The sequence below is a fragment of the Dysidea avara genome, chromosome 4, assembly GCF_963678975.1.
Source record: "Dysidea avara chromosome 4, odDysAvar1.4, whole genome shotgun sequence".
NCBI classification, from domain to species: Eukaryota; Metazoa; Porifera; class Demospongiae; order Dictyoceratida; family Dysideidae; genus Dysidea; species Dysidea avara.
In genome coordinates, this window is record NC_089275.1 from 10,745,851 (window position 1) to 10,751,112 (window position 5,262).

The following is a 5,262-nucleotide window of genomic DNA, read 5'->3' on the forward strand; positions in this document are numbered from 1 at the left end:
CGATTTTCAGCTTCTTCCCATACGCGGTTTACCCTGTAGGCGTGACAACATATTGGTGTTATTTTTCGTGAATAATCGCTCATAACTCTTTGCCTGTTTATCGTATTCCAGCCAAAGTTGATACCGAGATGCGCCTTTGTACCCCCCCTTCTGTGTGCCAAATTTCAAGGCAATCGGATATGGTGTTCGCGTTATACAGCAGTTTTTGTAAGTGTGCGAAAAGAGGAAGAAAATAGGAACAGGGGTGTAGCCAGGATTTTTTGAAGGGGGGTTCCAGCACCAGCATTGAGTTACTAGAAGCAGGGGTCTGGGGGCGCAGCCCCCAGCCGCTGAGAGACTTTCAATATTTTAATAAATCAAAACTCAGCAAATTGCTATATTTTATGTAAAAAGTACATTAATTATGATGCATTAAGTGCCCCTGGGATGAAGGTAGTACTAGATAAAGTCACCTAGTGGAAACAGACAGCATAACACATAGAGACACATATAGTAATCTGTAAGTGATGGTTATATCTCACTGTGGTATAGGAGCCATGAATCCACTGATACAAATGACAATCAAAACAATATAACTATACAAATATGCATAGCATGAATTCATTTTGCATAACACAAGTGATAAATTACTGGAGTTCTATATCTTTAAACACTGCACACCAAAGCTATAGCAGTATAAGGTCATGCTAAGTTTTGCATTTAATGTTGGAATGTCTGAAAAACTTCATATGGACATGGATATTTAAATGCATGTTCTATTAGAGCATACCTGACTGCTCTATTAGACTATATCGATCTTTTTAACAAGTTTTGAAGAGGGCTCATGTTACCTCTGTAAATCCTTCCCTGAGAGATGAATGTAAGTTTTATCAATTGTTGTGCTGTGCCATTACACTATATTGCTCACTAAATGGTGTGTTAGGATCCTGCTTGCAGAAGTCTAAATTTTACAGGGGGGGTTCCTGAACCCCCCCTCCCTACGCCCCTGACTGGAAGGAAAAAAAAACGAAGAAACTAAGCCAATTCTTGAAGTCGCATATCTCGGGAACGCTTGAAGCATAGATAGTATACCACAGACAGTGGTATACTATCTATGCTTGAAGCGATTTCGCTCAAATTTGGAATGTGGAGTACCGAAGTTGGAGGGAGTGTCCATAGCAAAAATCGTCTTGTTTCATCAAGGCAGCACAGAGCTACGGAGGTGCGAAAATTGCGTTTTCGTTCTTCCTGTCAATATACTCACGGGTGTTGCGCGCCGCCTTCTTGGGCCGCACGACACACTACCGTGTGTCTTGATGTAGTCGCAAATAATTTCATATGCTTCAATTGTGAAAACTTGTATGTCACCAATAGCACATAAATTAATATGAAAATAGATTGTTCGTTTTCTTGTTATAAAAGGTTCCATACAACATTTGGATTGCCCATGCACCTTGTACCTTTGTAATCAGACATGTACAAAATAAGTGTAGTTGTGCACATGTGTAGTAGTAAAAATGCATAATGGATTAATTGCCTGCCAAAAGTCTGAGAGTAGGAAACAGGATATCTGACCTTATATAGCTGACAAATTATGCTGTTAGCCATCAAGTCTGCTGTACAGATACTAAAAGTGCTATATTTGATAGACACATCTATTACGCTTGAGCCAATTATGCTAACATATTATGCTTTTAAGCAGTGCTCAAAAAATGCTCAAAGTTATGCTCTCAAAATCAAGATTATATTTGAGAGCTGACTGTTTTATTACAGTATATCAATTGTCAACATTTCCTGACTGCTGTATTAGAGTATCTTGATTTTACTAACAAACAAGAAAGCAAAAGATTTCTAAAACTAAAACTAAATGTGAAAACAAGTTGATGTTGAGCTACTTCTAAAAACCAGGTGCAAATGCTGTTAATTGATTAAAGCATATAATAAGAGTTGTTCAATTTAGTTAATTTGTTGTGGATATTAATATTTTTTATTCCATGTATTTTGTAATTATTTTGTAATTACTAATTACCCCTATTTCATTTGTAAGGAAGCATAACTCAGACAGACCACTTCAACCATTTATTGATGCTCAGAACTATCTTTGTTACTTTGTCTATGGTGTTTAATGGTGTACCCAAACAGTCCAATAGAAAAGCTTTTCACTGCATATTCAGAAACTTGTGTCACCTGTATTCAAACTGGTAACAAGTAGTCTTACAGTAACATCAGTCCATGGAATGCTCACATTTGCTGCTTTTAACAAAGTTTCCTTGCCACATAAATGTAAGTGTGGACAAGCATAAAAACATACACATTTTCACAAACAATTTCAGGAAACTAGACGAGCACCCACAGCTGGCCTTCTGTTGGCTGTGGGTGCATGCCTGGTTTAACAATAAACTGAGCTGGTCTTCACAGGCAGGAGAGTTGTATATACTTGGCTGAGAGCTGGACCAAGTGGTCGTGATTGATAAATGGCTCCCTATAATCAGTCAATTATTGATTTTAACCATTCAAGTTTACTTTCTGTATTGTTTTGTTATCAGACAATCAATTGACATATTCATCACAGAAATACTTATTCCTCACATACAAAAGTACACTGAGTCTACATAAAGTAAGTATTAGAAATCACTGATTACCCTTTGCAATGTACTGCAGTAAAAAAAATAATGCTTCTTCAAAGTGTTAGCGCTAACACCTTGGCAGGTGGTGAGACCATCTTATACAGTCGAAAAGTGATTCAGATAAATGAACTGGGCATACAAAGGACAGTCACATGAATTATGCCATGGGCATACTTAGCCTCCTGGAATTTTTTTTTTGTAAATGGGAAACTCTTGGGGGATTCTGTGTTGAATACAATGGTTGTTCTATTAGAGTATTTGACTACTCTATTAGACTATCTCGATCTTGTACGAAAGGTTTCTTTGGTTTGAGGATTGGGTGTAGGAGGCTTGTGCCCCCTGTGTCCCTTTCTGGATCCACCACTGAGTTCTTTTCCTATAAATTTTATTATGTTAAATATTAATTATTGTATATTACTGTAAGTTAGGGGAGGAGGTGCACTTGTTCCATGAGCATCTCCTGGATGTTATTGTTATTGTTGTTATTATCTACTTTACCAGTTAGGCACTGGATGGTGTACACAGAAGGCAGGGCCTGTTCGAGGTGTTTACCCATAGCCTAGGAGCCTAAGCGAAAATCTTTGAGCTAAATATGGATCTGCCACTGTATCCTAGTTTAGTATTGCTGGTGTATACTACACTGATTCTACACAGTTTTGGGCTATTACAAAGCATCTCTGTGAAATCCTCATATCACGTCCTGTTTGTCATACTCTTGTATGCCAAAGAGAGTCAATACTTCTATCATGGCCCTTTATAGAGTTACACTTGTTAAGGCATTAGTAAAGTGAGCCAGTCAGTCAGTCAGGTAATAGAAAATTGTACATAATAAAAGAATTTTTTAAAATTCTTAGCAACCTATTGGAAGCTTTTTGGGTTGTACTGAAGGCACTTTTGGTTATACCTAACCGATGCTGCCAAGGTGCCATGATGTTATGTATTGTGAAGATGGTTCTGGTCAATATTTTTTGTGAGAAAGTGCAAACCTACATGATCCCTAATATATAGTGCCACTGTACCGTACGATGTACGTACACTGTAAGTGTATAAGTGAGTACAAGAGGTTGTAACAATATCCTAGCACTATCACAGTGTCTCAAAAACTAAAAGTAAAAATAATATAGAGTTAGTATAATAATTGAACAATTTACTGCAATGAGAATGCACAATAGTAAAATTTGTCAGTTAAAGTTCATGATTCAGTTGGTAATAACCAGTATAATATACTGTTGATTAAATGTCATAAGATTATTACCACAGAAATGAATATGACTGCAATTTGTTGGTTGGTGTAGTACTTGTTATGCACACAACAAGATCACAAAGACAAAAATAGAACAAATATATCTGTTTTAATATTCATTGAAAACACTCATCTGTTATTATATAGCTGGTGTCACAATGATAAGTAAATTACAAGTATTTCACCAAAGAGACAGTTACACAAAAGCACAAAGATTTTCCTTGGAAATATATACCAGATTAAATTGTTTTAAACATGCACCCACAGCTGACCAAGCTGTATATGCATGCCTGGCTTCCTGAAATTGCTTTTGTAAAAGAAAGACGTGTGTGACTGTGTGTTTGTATGTATGCATGCACGTAAGCAAAACGATTAAATGGTAAAGGCTGCCAATACATGAGAAATAAAGGCTAAGCAAAGCCTATATTATACTTCTGCACAGGCAAGCTTTGGTTCGAAAGTGGTTTCATTTTGAATATGCGTGTAGCGACAGTCTTTGTGGGAAATTGGCTGAAAAACACAATAGCAGGCCTCATAGGCTACCAGGAAAAGTGCATCACTTCAATTTGAAAGGGGACATGTCCCCTACATATGCAAACAAACATGAATAGCAGCCCCGAGGCCTTGTCAAACAAATTTGCAACATAATTAGATAATTAAGAAGTATTTTATGAATTACAAAATCTGAAATTACAACATGATAACTTCATTTATTGGTGCATTATTGCAAAACCAAGCTTAAATATACTATTAAAGCTGTGAAACTGAACAGAATGTCATATCCGGTTACTGAGCAGATCATAACTGTCAGTTATCCAGTTAAGATAATAGAGGGGCGTGTAAGTGCCCCTTGTTTGTATATTATCTCTGGGTTAATTATATAACTGAAAAGAATGACATTTCCTGAAATTTTTATGCTATACATAGCACATAAGCTACAGTACATACCCTAAACAGTTTGTCAGATTGTCCTTATAGTAGCCAAAGTAATACACACCAAGTCATTATACACATAGCAGCATCACTAAAAGTGTGATATTGATATCAAATTGAATGTCATAGTGCAAGAAAAGTACCCAAACCATACATTTTTGAGCAAATCTCTTAGAGATTGGTTATTCAGTTGTGCAAAAAAAACTGATAACTGGAATAACTGGCCTGTCTTTGGTAAGGTTTCACAGTACTATATATAGTATGGAGTATACGTACATGGTAACAGGTTGATTAATTCCAGATGAGCTAGCTATGTAGCTACATGGCACCTGGTTTTTAGAAGTAGCACGTCAACTTTTTTCTTTGTTTCCAGTGACAATTAATACCCTAGTGCTACTTTTGAATTGTGTTGACTATGCAAGCATTTAATTCTCAAAAAGAGTTCTTTATATTGAACGTATACTTGAATAAGGATGATAA